Source organism: Patella vulgata, chromosome 9 (genome assembly GCF_932274485.2).
Source record: "Patella vulgata chromosome 9, xgPatVulg1.2, whole genome shotgun sequence".
Lineage (NCBI taxonomy): Eukaryota > Metazoa > Mollusca > Gastropoda > Patellidae > Patella > Patella vulgata.
The window spans coordinates 11795632-11813640 of NC_065887.2; the positions used below are offsets into that span (position 1 = coordinate 11795632).

General features: G+C 36.4%; 1 protein-coding gene across 1 annotated transcript in view; it reads right to left on the minus strand.

The window, feature by feature from the left end:
• LOC126832383 (zinc finger protein 777) overlaps positions 1–15627 on the minus strand; it is a 49551-nt gene extending 33924 nt beyond the window's left edge. Inside the window, exon 1 of the mRNA XM_050563136.2 lies at positions 15483–15627. The gene's annotated coding sequence lies outside the window, so the exon portion shown is untranslated. The remainder of the gene's footprint in view (positions 1–15482) is intronic.
• Positions 15628–18009: the final 2382 nt, after the last annotated feature.

Below are 18009 nucleotides of genomic sequence, written 5' to 3' on the forward strand. Positions count from 1 at the left end.
AGTTTACATATAGGAAATGTATAAAATAGAAGGGAATGATTTTTTTGTCCTGATACGAACTAACTAACCGATATTTCATACAAGCAACATCTGGTAATATTTCATTTAATCAATAACTTACTATGTTTTAATACGCAGTTAGGTCATATTGTAAATCACTATCTACTAGGCTACATCTATCTGTTAAGGCCAGCTCAATTTTTGTCAAGGTTGCTGAGGTGTAAATAAGGTTTATTAAGGCACGTGATGGTTGGCGAGATAGTAAGTTAGGGTAAGCAATGGGGCTAGGTCTAGGGTTAGGGTTGGGATTGGCACTAGCCCTATTTACATCTCGTGACCTATATGTACAATGAAAAAATGAGCTGCCCTTATCATTTAGCACTAACCCTATCTACCACGTGTATAGTAATGGTCAAATAATGGCATCTAGGGCAACTAACAATTCTAATACTGTATTTTTCGGGGTACTAGTCAATTCTTTTTTCCACAGTAGTCCGGCCTTTGTCTTATACTTCACATTTACTTATGGATGAAGATAAAAAAAAAAAACATCCCGAAAAAAATAATTCTCAGTCCCTAACTGTCAAGTGACATCGTCTGCTACACAATAGCACTTGTACACAATAGTGTAACTTTTGCTATCATCTAAAACTATTTATGTTTTTCCAATACAAATACTTGATGATATTTGTAAATATATATAGCTTGTATAACTTATTTTAAATCATAAGCCTTACTTAAAATATCATCATAAACACTAGAAAATGCCATTAGAATATTTCTTCCGTCATTATTCACTGTGGAAATTGTCACGTGCCATCTCTAGTAATTTCACATGTCTTGTGAGAGTTCTACTTAAATTAACCAAACATACATAGATAACGTCTATTTTTAGTAACATCTATCGTGATATTACTATGTTGGATCTCAAACATTGTGTGTATATTCTAGGACTTATCAGATACATTGAAATAAAAACCAGATTTAAATGAACCAAGAACAAAACTTGGAATATTACTCAAGTTAATCCTACATTTATAAACTGATTATTTTATATTAATTAATATTATGGGACATTTTTTGGACGTACATCAGCACAGTATTAGACTAGAATAAAACTCACGTATCTCGATAAAAGATTGCCACAGTGGAGTTGAAAAACATTCGTCTTATATATGGACCTTGGTCGGAAAAACAGTAAAATATAATGATTCAACTTTTATACTCCACATGGACTTATACCCTGTAAGATACGGTAATTAATATTGATTAAAGTCTACGCTTATTACAACCTAATCCCAGGTATTATATATTTAAGTTAATTCCATGAAAAGGAATAAAACCACTACATTGTTACATATTAATTATCATTTGACTTCCTTCCCACTTGAAGTCACGGTGGCTCAGTGTAAGTAGGGTTGATCCCAGTTTTGGTCAAGCAAGCTTCTCAAGATCTTCCAGCATGGTTTCTTTCCTCTTGTCAGAGATAGAGGATGGAGGGTTTGTTTACAGATTGGTGTGCACGTAAAAGAATTTGAAATAAAGAGCTGTTGTCCGAGCAAAATTTCCTTCATAGTGCACTACATGGCATGTGCTCATCTTTATTAGCCAATATGGAGTAAAAAAGTAGGACGTTGTATACACTATTTCATGTCATTCCTTTTTAATTACATCTATCAGGCACTAAAACAACAGACCCAGTAAAATAGAGAATTGTGGTTAAATGTCCACTCAACATTAAAGATACATTATGTAAGATTTAGATAAAGAGCTGACAGTTTTCACTATAATAGTTAAAAAATAGATAATGAAAAAGGAATATGTTGAAAATTTCAGTCAAATTACCTCACTCTGGGCCTAGTTATCGGAGAATCAATTACAGTCTAGCCTTGATTGTCATTGCTACCTTTTTTATGATAATAAACAAAGTCTTGATTATCCATTTATATTGCACCTGCATCAACGGCAGAATGTATTTAAATCTACTTAAGATCAGAGCCATCCAATGGCATCGAGAGTTGATTATGGTATTGGTAAGTTAATTAATGTCTAATTAATAATTTATAGTACATTTAAGGCCTATAGAAGACCTGCAATAGGCAGAATTAGCTCTTTAATAATGCCCGTTTGTTTAATCAGGTTTTTTCAGACTGAAACAGTATATGGTACATTCTTTATGTTAATAATTTGCTTACATGTAATCGTCTTACATGGAAGTGGGAGGAAACCAGATTACCCTACACAGAATCCCAGCCAAGATAATCAATCATTGACAGTACTTGTGTACATGTATTATGCAATTAATATCTATTATTCAGTGGAATGAAACAGAGAGAGAGAAGTGGGGCTTAACACCCATTCCACAGAAACTAGGTCATTTCGGGACTAAAATAGAGTTTAATTTTATTTCAATAATTTGCTTGCGCATAGGGGTCTTATATTATGTATATAACAGAAGGACCCAGAGAAAACCAACAAGATTGGATAGGTGACCCTACTCCTTCAAAACCATGCCACATGACTCAATGACAGACCTTATGATCTAAAGCACATGTGTTAAACCATTCAGACACCCAACACCCCCTCATGATAGAGCATTAGTAATTTTATTATTTTCTCAGAATAAAGTTATTTGAAGTATATTATAGCAAGAACGGTCAGCGGATCACGATGGCTAAGTGGGTAAGACGCTGGCTCGCTAGCCTGGAGGTCGGGTGTTCGATCCCTGCATTGGCTGAGAAAGTTCATCCAGATTTTCCGGCGTGGTTCCCCCTTGTCAGAGATGAAGGACGGAGGGCCTGACAAGGACAGCTGTCTAGTTGTGGGGATGGGACCAAAAACCGAGGTCCCATGTATACATTGGAATGCACGTAAAAGATCCCTTGACAGTTGGAATTCGATATACGAGTAGGCTGTAGTGCCGCTGTCCGAGCAAAATTTCCCTCATAGCACACTGTATGGCGTACAAGACCAAGGACCATCAACATACATGTAATTGAAGTTTGGAAAACGAGAATTCAATCGGATTAAACACAGATCCTGGTAGGATCTGGTAGAATTGTTATATATATAACCCACGTTCTGGTTTATGTGAGGGATTCGCTAATGAAACAGTCTGTTGCAGCAATTTTCTTGGCGTGCGATGCACGGAACTGTGGGTATTCTACTGGAAACATCAACACTGATTGGTTCATCAAATGTCTGATATGACAGGGTCAAAAGCCGTTTGTATCACCGCTCACATCATCCAGAACGCGGGTTATATAACAACTCTTCCAGATCCTAGTGTAGTAAAGACAAGTAAAACAAAATTTTGAACTATAAAAAAACGAAATGAAATAGGATCTGTGTTTTAATCAGACTGTGTTAAAACAGAATGATTTGTCTAGCGAATGTTTATAGTACTCTTGTCTGAATAGCCTAACAGTCTCAGATGATCTGATACATGTTTGCATTAGATGCAAGCATCAAGATTATTCTTACTCCAAGTGTCACTTATATACTTGTGAAGACAGTAAATGCAGAAGAAATAAATTAATAATCTGCAAATAAAAATTGCCTCTGGTGGCAATTGTTGAATATTCTGTTTTAACAGACTCAACACATTTAAATATATGTAATTTCCTACAAGCATTATTATTAAGTCACAGGTTCTAACCACAAAACTTATTTCATCTCAACTCAAATTAAAGTTACCCGATAAGAAAGCCTAGATATACGACATCAGTCCCAGGCTTAGGATTGCAACCATTCAAGAAATACATATACATGTATCATTAAAACTAATATATAAAAGTGCTGGCTGTTCTTCCTATAATAGTTTAAAAATAGATAATGTAACATGAATATTGAAAATTTCATTCAAATTACTTTATTCTAAGCGAAGTTATCACTGTATGAAGTTTTCACAAGATGTGGTATAGATTTTTTTTTTAATTTCGATTCACCATTTTTTAATTAAATCATTAAAAGATGACCGTGTTTCAATCCGTTTAAATCTCTGCCATCCGATGTTCTAGAGAGTTGATTATAGGCTTGTATGTGAATAAATGTCTAAATAATAATTTATATAACACTAACATAGACCTGCAATCAGCAGGTTTAGCTCTTAACATAATTCATGTTTAACTAGATCAATTGACATTCATTTTAATTCAATTGAGAAATAATTCCCATAACTTTGTATAAAGATTTCGAACAACTCATTTTTTGTTTGCGATTTTTAAACAAACAAATTAATCATAAACCCAAACTCAAATCATTAGTTCATGAATATTATTTATAATTAATAAATATATAAGAAGATAATAATGTTTAATGTATCAAACATAATTTAATTCCTGTAAAAGAAATTACATTGTTAATAAGACTTTCTATATTTATAATTTCAAAGCCTTCTAGCGGATGCTTATTGTCTCAATCTCATCAAAATTTAAAAATCCAACCAGATTAACATGTAAGTACATTTAACTTGGTTAGATTATGTTATTTTTGTTACTAATAAAACTAAAAGATGAGAATTAAATAAGTTAATTAAATAAGGTAAGTTAAAAGTCACATCACTATCTTAGACTAATACCGTCAGACTGATGTCTTGAGCAGCATTAAAATCTGCTTAATGCAGATGTTATATGTTATATGTTATATAAATTATTATGTAGACATTTATTAACATGAAATGCCTTAGTCAACTCTCTAAACCATCGGATGGCCGAGATTTAGAGGTATTCAAACAATCGAGGCTAAGTCTCGTTTGTCAAGTACCGTAATGTTGCTACGATAATGAACGATCTACGCTATATCTTTTAGAAGTCACAACTTCGTTCAGTATAGAGTAATTTAAAAGAAATTTTCAATTCATTCATTTTTCATTATCTATTTTTGAACTATTACATAGGTAAAACTTACATAATGCATCTTTAAGAAAAGAAATATATTTAAAGATACATTACGTAAGGTATATGTACATGTAGATAAAGAGCTGGCCATTCATGCTATAATACATGTAGTTCAAAAATAGATAATGTAAAATGAATATATTGAAAATTTCATTCAAATTACTTTACTCTGAGCCATGTTATCACTGTAGTTTGGACAAGATGTGTACATATCATCGTAACCACAGTACTGGTACAGTCTGAGCCTCACTTTTTAAATTAAATCATTAAACGGTTGAACCGTTCTAATCTACTTAAAACCATGGTCATCTGATGCCACCGAAAGTTGAATATGGTCTTGTCATGTTAAATCATTAAATGGTCAAACCGTTCTAATCTAGTTCAAATTTCGAGCATCCGATGGCATCAAGAGTTGATTATGGTCCTGTTATGTCAATAATGTCTAATTAATAAATTATATAACATGTATTTTGTACACGGTGAACAGTCCATATGCTGATTACACTATTTTGCCTTATTACACTATTTTGCCTATACCGTTTTTTTAGGACTTTGAATTTTGTCTAATGGTTTGGATTGTTCGTACTTGGTTTTATTTTATTTATAACATAAAAGACCTAAGGAAAGGCCTGCAATAGGCAAGTTTAGCTCTTGAATAATGTATCTTTAACTTGGAACAAAATACATGAATGGTGCTGTGCTTAAAATAATTTTAGACTCACCTGCATGTGATTGTTGAAAGCACAAGCACTGACCTGCTTAAAGTAAGATGTTTTGAATGAGCATTATTAAACTCCTTAAATTTAAAAACACCCAAACATAATGGTATGCATGCAATGCCGGATTTAGTTATAGACTCGACAAGCTGAAGTCTAAGGCCCTAAGATGAAGAGGGCCTTGGGTCAAGGTTTTTGACACTGTCACAAGCCTTCCTTATATGCACTGTAGTATTAAACACCTGTCATCGTCAGTTTTGTGGTAGATTGGGTCATACCTAAATCTAGCACTGGATATACAATGTATCTAGTGTTATAAATCCCAATAAATCAAAAGCTGTTTTGGTTTTTTGACCAACAAGTGAAGACCTCTGAAGCAGTAATGTTTCTTTAAATATAAAACAGTCTACTGGAAGAAATGAATAAACTGATCCAGTGTTTAAGAAGACTTTCAAGAGATTAACAAGTCGGTGTCCACATTCAGTGTTTGTCAAACACCAACAGGTCATTTCAGTCTTGTTTGGTTGTTGTTCATTTGTTCTACTATATTTTCTCTTGCAGAAAGTTCAAAATAGTTCCCTAAACAGGTACATGGGTCAAAAGGTTAACGTTTATTGGAATGAAATTTACAGTACCATTACATATAAGTTCAGGCCCCAAATTCACAAAGCACTTTCAAACTTAAGTTACGAATTTACTCAACTTTCAATCAGTTTATGAGAAATACCTTTGATCTAGAAACACAAAACTTTGCACAAAACAACAACAATTTTATGAACGGGCTATAGTCTAATTAAAATAAGGTGAACGTTTTTTTAGTAAATTCTTAACTTAAGTCTGAAAATGCTTTGTGAACTCTGGGGCCAGACGTTTGAATCTTTAAATATTGTTTGACAAAGGCCTTAATCACTCATCGATTAACTTAAAAATACATTATGTACCACTAAGAACTAAATCTGCTTTTTGCAGGTCTTTTTTCATGCTACATGTAGCTTTACATGCTACATGTATATAAATTACTATTTAGACATTTATTCACATGACAAGCCCATTTTCAACTCTCTAGACAAATGGATGTCTGAGATATTAAGTGGATTAAAAAATGTCTGCTATATCTTTGGCAAAATATCAAAATGGAAATCAAGACTTTTGTTTATTATTGTACTGACAATCAAAATAATTTGAGCCATTACTTGTCAAAACTTCAAACATTCATAACTTTACTCAGAATAAATGTAATTTGACTGAAATTTTCAATATATTCAATATTTATAATCAATTTTTAAACTATTTTGTAATCTATTTTTAAACTATTATAGCAAGAGCAGCCAGCTCTTAGAAAATCTGGGACCACGTGGCTAAGATAATATAATTCACAATTCAATCATTATGTCTGTGAATTAAGATACGGTATCAAAAATATAAATTACTCTCGAAACTGCCAGCGTCATTACTCCTTTGACTTACAGGTGGAAAGAAGCAATGTTCTACTTGGATTTTGGAAGCCAAAGGAAAAAATCTATGGGTATCTTTCCCAGTAGCTGTCTAACTAAACAGTGGTTGATGCTTTGTGAGAGACAAATGGAGTTTCAGTTTAACCACTCAACACAAACTAGGTCATTTTGGGACTAACACATGGTTCAATATTTTATTTCAATAATTCGTTTGCGCGTAGGGGTCTTTAGCAGTGGGAGGAAACCAGAGGACCCGGAGAAAAACCCACGAGGTTGGACCGGCGACCCTACTCCTTGTCACGTACAACCGGGGAATAGAAACCCCACCAGTTGACTCAATGACAGACCGTATGAATATGATACAGCGCACACATGCTAACCATTCGGCCACCCAATCCCCCTTGATACTTTGTAATAGTATACTTATTTTCTTAATTTATTGTGGGCTTATTAGGCAACTAAAGCCTTTAATAATTTTGGTATGCCATTTAAAATATTTGACTTTCAGATATAAAGATGCTTTTAAGTTCAAACAGATTACCGTAATGAAGTTCAAGGGAACGTTGCATTAAAACTGTTGAACTGCAGATTAGAAATTTATGGAATTGGATATTTTCAGGAATAATATAATCGTTCAATAACAGATTGGGAAAAAAACCGCAGAGAATCTATCATTGTCCTGCTCTATTTCCAAATTTGTTATAAAGAAAACGGTGGATTGATTTGCTCGGATGACATGTTCGTCTGACCAGCAGACGCCAAACTAACCCCCCAAATGTTGAAAATAAACAAAATGACCGTATACACACGAGTGAACATATCTAAAGACAATTCAAACTACCAGAAACACATATTTGCTGAGCCAAAACAACATTATTTGAACAGCAAGTTGGAAAACAAAGTATTGTCTATTTTTGAAAATGGTGATCAAAAATAGCGATTTTCAGGTACACAATCTAACTTCGAAAACAAGTCAATTAACACAAAATCAAATCCACATTAGCAAACAACCCACAATGCATGTATAAATAGATTCAGTATTTAACACCCACTAAACATCTTTAAAAAAAACAGGAGGCTCAAAGGACGTAATCACTCTTCCTTTAAACATTTCATTAATTTCCTCGCTGGTCATGGAGACTATATAGCTGTGGGAGGAAACAAGAAAAACAAAAAAAAGGGTTGAACAGGAGACCATATTCAAGTACAAGTTGTTGATCGAAACCACGCTACTTGACTCTAAGATAGACCTTATGATCGGCCATCCAATCCCCGGTGAGCTAATAAAGTGGGTTCTAGTAGTTAAAACTAGACGATCTCTTTAAAATAACACAATCTGTTGATGCAAAATTCAATGGTTTTAGCAACAAATGCGTATTTTTTAAATATTTGACAACTACCATGTATTTTTTCCCATGGAGCGGATACATGAATGTCCAGAAATAAATATATAATGTCCCATCATTCACCGACCATTTATAAAACTATATCAGAGGCTGTACTAGCGCAATGGTAACTGACTGTAGAACATTTATAAGACAATTGTGGATGATGGACGGACAGACGGCATAATACAATGGGTGTACACAGACCGCAACATACAAAATGAGTGTATTAGGATCAAAGGATATTTCTCTTACAGTGGAAAAAAAACGAGAGAGAGAGAGAGCGAGAGAGAGAGAGAGAGAGAGAGAGAGAGAAATGGAGTTTAACCTCACGACATAAACTAGGTCATTTCGGGACTAAAACATGGTTAAATTTTATTTCAATAATTCGCTTGCGCGTAGAGGTTAGACAGGCGACCCTACTCCCTGTCACATACAACTGGGGAATCCAAACGCCAGTTGACTCAATGACAGACCTTATGATACAGCGTGCATGTGCTAACCATTCGGCAGGCCATCCACCCATCCCCCAAACATAAAAAAAGACCTTTAAATGGCAGAATAAGGAATGGGTAGAGGATAATTCCAGAATTTTTTTACGCTTTGATATTTATTGTAAATGGACAGTCGAAAATGGCTGCTCCCTCAGTTATGTCACGAGACAAACAAGGAAGCTTAAAATATATTGGGCTACTGTGCATTCCATTAAAATGTTTTGAGTAGGATTTTAAATTTTAAAGGATAAATTGGTTGAAATATGTTTTATTCAAATATATCATCAAATGACACCATTTGTATGTGGGATAGTATTTTTAAATTAACCCTGTGGGCCTACGTAAGATACTTTTGTAGGAAGGAAAAGGCTATGTATTTTAATTTTTGTTGAAAGTAATCAATCAGATTAGAGGAAATAGAACTAAATAAAATCCCTAGAAAACAGTGATTTGATCCATTGCATGTTCATAAAATGTCAAATTAGAAATAAATAAAATGGAATGAATTTTAAGTCCTTGTTTTATCAAATTACAAATATAATCACTTAGAATGAAATCTGTAGTGTTAACAATAAGATAGCCATCAATCAAACAGAGCTTAAGTTGACATTGTTAGTACCGATATCGTATTGTTGTGTTGGGGTGTATTTCCGTAGGATTGTCCTGGATTTAATTAGTTATCAGCAGTCCATCATAAACAAGTTCACCCAACACCAGAATCCCTTAAGACTAAGGCCTTTTTTTTTTCTCAAGGGAAACAACTCAATTTAGCACACTGCTATTAAAAAGGAATCAGACCACATTTAATTATAGAAATAAGAGACCCCCCACCCCACCACATCAAATTATTAAAATGTATGTCAGTTTTGTCTATTCACAGTCGAGCACACATATTTTGATTCTTTGATGTCTATATGTAGAGAATTCTAGATAAAGGAAGCTGCAAAGTCAGTGGATGTTTCTTATCGATGGTTTAATGTGGTCCCTTTTCCCTGTTCTGATAGGATGAACTGGAACATTCTTAACACACACTTAAGCATCCTCAGCTGCCAGTGTGGTAGACCATAAAGCAAAGCATTGAATTTAAATGGGTTTGTGTCATCGAGAGTGGTGATTGCCCTTAAAATGTGAAGACCTGCAACGGGATAATGTTGACTTAACATTGTTACATCTGCGGATGGTGACTTTTGCTCAGACAATGACTTTCCACATACTCTACAGAGACTAGAAGACCAACTAATGCATGATTAGAAATAAGTCAATCATCGGTCACAACATCGATATCGACTGACAATTGTGTTACCGTGTATACATCTATCGGTATCGACTACTTACTGGCCATTTTTACCAATGTTTTTGCTAGGACCTTCCTCCTGCATCCTTGACATGGGATAAAATTTATATTTATAGGTTTTATTTTTGGAGCCACTGTGACTCACTATCAATCCAGGTCGGCCGAGAAAGTGCCTCAGGATCTAGGACTCAGGCCTGGGAATAAACTGAAATGAAATACAAAGGGGTTTAACGTCCTACTGTTTTGCTCCGAACTGGGCTAATGAAAACGGGCAAACGCCATACAGTGTGCTATGAGGGAAATTTTGCCCGGACAGCAGCACTACGGCCTACTCTTATATCCAATTCCAACTGTCAAGGGATCTTTTACGTTCACATCAATGTGTACACAGGACCTCGGTTTTCTGTATCATCCGAATGACTAGACAGCTGTCCTTGTCAGGTCCTCCGTTCTGCATCACTGACAAGGGGGAACCACGACGGAAAATCTGGGTGAACTTTACCCACTTAGCCACCATGACCTCATCCGCACCCCCACCAGGAATAAACAGCATTCGGAAAAGATGAAAAAGTGAGGTTCTCTGTATATGTTAGCGTATGTGTACATGTAAAAGGGCACTCAACAGTTGGAATTTGGTGAAGAGTAGGTGGAAACGCAGTTCAGCTCTAAATGTAACTTCTTGTTCCACTCGCCCTGTACGTTAAGGAATGGGCCCATTGACAACTTGTCACAACTTTTTCAGTCCCCACCCAGTAAACTGGGCTAGTTTTTACTGCTAAATGGTCGCACATCCAAGAACTTCATTGCCAAACAATTAAATCAAGAACAGATTTTAAGCTCTTGTACCTTGTGTTTAAGTGTTTACATGAAAACATGCCTCCCTATATAGCAGATCTTTTATCACCATATTTTCCTCATCTTCAATAGAAGGCTTGATCTCGCCTTACCTGTAACTACGTACATCTTATCAAGTTAGATGTTGTAAAACTCGCGGTCTTTGCTTCAGGAACATGTATTTTCCTTGATGTGTACTCTGTTCTCAAAAAGAACACCTTAGAATTCCAAAATATAAACTCAAATCATTTGGATACAGAACTTGTGTTCAAATTGTGCCTGTCCTGTGGAATTGGTTACCTCATCCAGCATAGAAACATTCACTTTAAAAACTCATCTATATACGGCCTATTTTGGAACCCTGACTTTGTAGCACCTTTAGCATAAATTTCCCACATAACACACTGCATGGCGTATGCCCGTCTTCATTGGCCGGTTAGTACCGAAAAGTAGGATGTTAACCCCAGTCTGACTGAAATACAGATCTATATTTCGTTTCATTTTTTATACTTTCAATGGCCTCCACTACATGAAGATCTGACCAGTTGTAGTGAGAGGCGGCCTCAGAGGTTATACACGCAGCTTTTGACCCTATGTCAGACATTTGATTAACCAATCAGCGTTGATGTTTCAAGTAGGTATTTCAAAATACAACTTTTGATTTGTCTTCACAAGCGGCTTTTGACCCTATGACATCAGACATTTGATTAACCAATCAGCGTTGATGTTTCAAGAAGGTATTTCGAAATACAACTTTTGATTTGTCTTCACTGCAAATGTTTACCCACAGTTCCATCCAAGAACTTGCCACAACAGTCAATTTCATTGGCTAATCCTTCACACCAACCAGAACACAGAGGCACATTGTTACCCAAAATTTTGTCAAAACAAAATCATACACTGATTTGACTGAAATGTGCTGCTAAAATGTAATTTTGGGGCATGACCATCATCCTCAGTTATCCCCAGTGGAATCGTTCCATTCTACTCCACTAAACTCTGGGTCCATTCACAGGGTTTTCATGAATTCAAATTATCTTCCCTTGATCGTAGCTTGATTCTATGAACCAATCAAAAAACAGTTTACATACCTGTCTTAGCGTCATAGATTGCGTTCACCACAATATTCTTAGTTTCAATAAAATGCGAATTACTTCCCTTGATTGGTCGATAAAAATAGCAGAAGTATCAAGGGCAGATAATTTGCCTGTATCTCCCCCGTGGACGGAGCCAGGGGGTAGTGGAGTAGAATGGAACGATACCACTAGGGATAGAGAATGCATGACTGTAGGCTGGACAATTACCAACACAAGAAAATCAAATACATGTACAACCCACAGACTGAGAGAGAGAGAGAGAGAAATGAGGTTTAACGTCCACTCGACACAAACTAGGTCATTTCCAGATTAACATATGGTTCAATTTTATTTCAATAATTCGCTCGCGCGTAGGGGTCTTTAGCAGTGGGAAGAAACCGGAGGACCCGGAGAAAACACACGAGGTTAGAAAGGTGACCCTACTCCTTGTCACGTACAACTGGGGAATCGAAACCACACCAGGTGTCTCAATGACAGACCTTATGATACAGCGTGCCCGTGCTACTAACTATTCGGCCATCCAACCCCCCAGACTGCACAGAGACTGTTTCTTTATAATGAAAGAGAGAGAGAGAGAGAGAGAGTGAAATTGGGTTTTAAGTCCACTCAACACAAACTAGGTCATTTTGGGACTAACTTAGTTAAATGTTATTTCAATAATTTGCTTGCGCCTACTGATCTTTAGCAGTGGGAGAAAACTGGAAGACCCAGAGAAAACCTGCGAGGTTAGAAAGTTAACAAAACTTGTCACGTACAAGCAGAGAATCGAAACTATGCCACTTGACTCAATGACAGACCTTGTGATGCAACGCGTATGCGTTAAACCATACGGCTACCCAACCCCCCATTTTTACAGTGAAACATAGGCTCAAGAGATGTTGAGTCAGAGCAGCATTGCAGCGCCTTGGTATATTTCAACATAGTACAATACACATAATGCAATATACAGAAAAGTCTATTTTTAAGTGTAACTCAAAACACTCCATATCGATTGACAATTAGTACAATCTAATTTCATGACAGATTAAACCGACAACTTTAGACGATTGCTCAATTCAAATTTTGATGCAATACAAATGAAATGAAATGAAATGGGGTTTAACGTCCTACTGTTCTGCTCCTATACTGGGCTAATGAAGACGGGCATACGCCATACAGTGTGCTATGAGGGAAATTTTGTCCGGGCAGCGGCACTATCGCCTACTCTTATATCGAATTCTAACTGCCAAAGGATCTTTTACATGCATTCCAATGTTTACACGGGACCTTGGTTTTTCGTCTCATCCGAAGGACTAGACAGCTGTACTTGTCAGGTTCTCCATCCTGCATCACTGACAAGGGGAAACCATGTCGGAAAATCTGGATGAACTTGCTAGTTCTCGACCAATGCAGGGATCGAACACCCGACCTCCAGGCTAGCGAGCCAGCGCCTTACCCACCTAGCCACCGTGGCTCCCAAACTCTTATGATGCAATTCAAAGAAAAACAATGTCAATGGTGGGGAAAGATTCAATAATAGATATTTTGGATTAAGTTTAAAATCCAATTCAAAATAAGTCAAGAAATAATTTTCTGTTGGCATGTATTCTAAACAAATGGGTTTTCTCACCTATGCTGTATATTGTATTATATTGTATTGCTGTATTATTTTAGGCATGTAATAGGGAATAAACACAAGAAATATCGCCAGATATTGTGTTGCACAGCCCCATCCATCGATTTCTTTACAAGGATTTGATTACTATAACTAAATACTATATTAGAATCTTCTAAATAGGAGCATGGACGCCATATATAGAATATGATGCTTCATCACATGCGACATCGTGCGCACGCTAATTTTTATTCGGAAGCTTATATTGGAAAAGGAACAAAATATCTTGTAGCCGATAGATTTTATCAAATCACATAATTATGCGGTACGGTATCATCTCTATTTCAATGAGAATTGGTTTATTATATGTTCAGCTATGTGCAGTGGAAAGAGAGAGAGAGAGAGAGAGAAATTGGGTTTAACGTCCACTCGACACAAACTAGGTCATTTCGGGACTAATATATGGTTTAATTTTATTTACATAATTAGCTTGCGCGTAGGTGTCTTTAGCAGTGGGAGGAAACCGGAGGACCCGGAGAAAAGCCACGAGGTTGGACAGGCGACCATACTCCTTGCCATGTACAACCGGGGATTCGATATGTGCAGTGGACTTTGTGGACAGTTTAATTGGAAATTAAAGGAGCTAAATCGCTAATATTTGGGACCTAGAAATTGACAAAAGTGGGTCGCAACGCATATAATACTGTAATATGAAGGTATATAAACTGATTTACATTCAATGGTTTCCGTTTTTACTCCAATTTCAAATCAGTAATGTTCGGCGAAATAAGCCAGCAGTCTCAAGCGAGTGCAAATTTCTAGCATCTGGTTATTCCAGTCTACATACGCCGTTTGATTTGGTGCAATGTGTCTAGCCTCGTCCCTCGAGTCTCTTGATACAACTGGGGCTGAAGCGCATTATGGTACACGATTCATGTACCAATGGTAAGTACCAATGGTAAAATGTTTATTTTGTCTTAAATATTGGATATCAAAAGCCCATCTTTTTCCGGTAAGACCACAACATCAATGTTGATTTAATTTGACAAATAAATCGTGTTTTCAATGTTGAAGATTTTGGATGATATTGAGTTAGAGACTTAGCTACTTTAAGGGAGTTACAGGCCAGTAACTTTTCTGTAATCAAATGATTACAAAACATTAGAACCATGCACGTGTACATGTTGCTGGAGGCATGCCTGAAGACATTGATCAGTAGTAGAGAAGCTTAGTGGAACCATTTCTAACTGGCATCTTTCGAAAGTTTAGTATGCCACTAATGAAATAATCTGCTGGGCTTGATCGGAAAAAAATATTGTCATTGCCTCTTTAATATAACAATGACTCTCTCCTCTTTGTTTTTAAAACAATTTTTGTATTCATATATATCATTTTGGAATATAATAGGTTTTGGGAACAGGCAAAGCCTAATTTAAGACCCCAACATGACCTCTCCATTTGGTTTGGAAGGTTAAAAATTATAGTGTTCATATATATTACCATAACAATGTAATCTAAATCTACTGCTTACATAAATTACATGCTTAAAAAACTTTACAGCGAACGCAAGTCCCTGTCTAAACTGTAATAAACTTCATTTGGAGCTCAAAATTCGAGCCAGACAGGCAGGTGTCAGTTTTTCAAAGGTGGTTTTACATGTCACTACGACCTATTTTCAAAGTTATGTTGTTCAAATATGATGACAAATATATCTACCTTCTAACTGGACCTTTAATTACTTTGGTATCAAAGAAAATGACAGCTGACAGCGTTTAAATTTCGCCCCCCACCCACGCACTCTTTACGGCCATTTTCAGTGAATTGACTGTACTTGCCTGACTTAATAGAAACCGCAGACATGTTTTCGTATTTGACCTTATCTGTATTTTCATCAATAAATTCATATAAATGTTTTGTTTCACCGTTGTAAACAAATAAAAACCCCAAAAATATACGTACCTGTCTGGTTACCATAAATTAATTCGAGTTTTGACGGTAAAACTAAAGATAAGTAATTCATTTACGCAATACGATGACGTCAGTGGCTGCTCAGTGCGCTGCGTAAACATTATTACGTCTTTGTAACTCAAAAAACTTTGAAGTGTGGGGACACCCTATGACATTCCTCTAATGTATTTGAGCGATATATTCGAAGTTTGTTGTTTTGCCATTGTATTGCGACCATGCAAGTAAACGTCTATAAAGCATTTATGCTCCAATAACTCCGAATCTTTGCATAATGTTTTGTGAACCATGCATTAGTGAGGGAGGCGTGAAAGTAGGTCACACATTGACCCGATTGACAAGGAAGTGGCGCGGTCAGTAGCCTCGATCAGTAGGCACTTTATTATAACGGTATAGTGGCTCTGTTCATAATTTAATGGCATCGCGCGACGGCTTAATGAATTAAGAAAAAAACTCATTTCACATTGTATTATATAATCGATCAATAATCAATAGGCCTACTAATATATCGTCCATACAAGTAATTCAAGGACATGCTGTAATAATGGAAGCTATGCTAAGTCAAGTCAATTCCTGACAGAAAAATGATCTCCACACCAGTCGATACAACTAGGTCATTTACTCATTTAGTCACTCAGGGCCAATCATCTATGTAAGTCATGAGTTCGATCCCAGGTCCCCACGTGACAAGAAGTAGAGTCGCCTGCCAAACCTGGTAATGGGTTTTCTCCGGATATTAACCCCCGCCCTCTCCCCGCATATTGACACGTGCACTTCTAAAAAAAAATTGCGCGCCAAAGATTTAATAAAATATAAAAGGCCCATATTTTAACCCAGTTTGTGTTGAATGGTGAATATTCAAAATTTTGAGGTGTAGGACGATAAGGTAGGCTACAGAGAGAGAGATTAATTGTATCCTATTTTTAGCATTTTTGGAGACTGGTAATTATGCCTACTTCTGGTATTCCTACCCATTTTGTAGACACGGTTAAATCAGATTAAATATCGGCGCCTTAACATATATAAACACATAAAGACACACGTAGCCTACTAAATGGTGAGACTGTGCCTGTAAGAATATAGACACGCTCAGAGAGAGTATCATAGATTATTATTGACGTCATAGACAACATCGTAGGCTTCAGTTCATGGCATTTCTCGCTGGCATCGTTTGGTGTCAGTTAAATGCTTGTTGTATTATAATTGCGACAGCACGCTGAGGAAACCATTTGGTGTGTTGCAGATTGAACTAGATTTCATAACGTATCATTTGTAAGAAGTTTGTTTCTTAGTACTACGTAACTGGACACGTCTAGCCTACACACAGAGACTTCTGTAGCTGGAGAAGGGCTACATCTATTTGTCAAGTCCAACTCAATTTTCGTCAAGGTCCCTGAGATGTAAATAAGGGTAGGTCACGTGATTGTTGGTGAGATTGTAGGTTAGGGTTAGGGTAAGCATTGGGACTAGGTCCTGGGTTAGGGTTGGGATTAGCGTTAGCCCTGTTTACATCTCGTGGCCTTTGACCAAACTTGAAGTTGGCCTTGTCAGATAGATCTAACCCTGTCTGCACCGACTGGGCTAAAGAACGCCAATGTATAACGGGACCTCGGTTTTCGTCCCATGCGAACGACTAGAAACTGGCCATGCCAGGCCCTGTATTCTTCACACCTCACAATGGGGAACCACGCCACAAACTCCCGAGGTACATCGCGGCCAACGCGAATGTATGAAAAAAAACCCACACAAACCCCATAGACCAAATTCAAAACCACAATCAAATTTCCCAATATCGCGTAATGCTCTATTGTGCGTCCTTCACCCATATACTGCAATTTACCTTTATATATTATCTAATTGACCTATATTTTATTGGGAATATTAAACAAAGCCCAAATATCACAACCGCAATAAAATTCATCTACATCGCGTACTGTTATTGTGCGTCGTCCTTCACCCACATACTACAATTTACCGTGTCACATTGTCTAATAGGTCTATATTTTATTGGAAACATGAAACCGTTTGAAGAAATAAAAGAACGTAATGTCAACACAATATACAACACAACAAAGACATTAAAATAAATTCTATATAACCCAACACGTTTACTTCATTGTTGACAACATCTTAAAAAGAGTAATTTCATTAAACTACTATAATAGTAAACGCACGCAAGAGTTCAAAACTATTACGAAATACAAAACCTGTATTACAATATCACGCTGAAAAGTCATCGACACAACCGCAACGGATTGCAAAAAAGGACTTCAAAAGG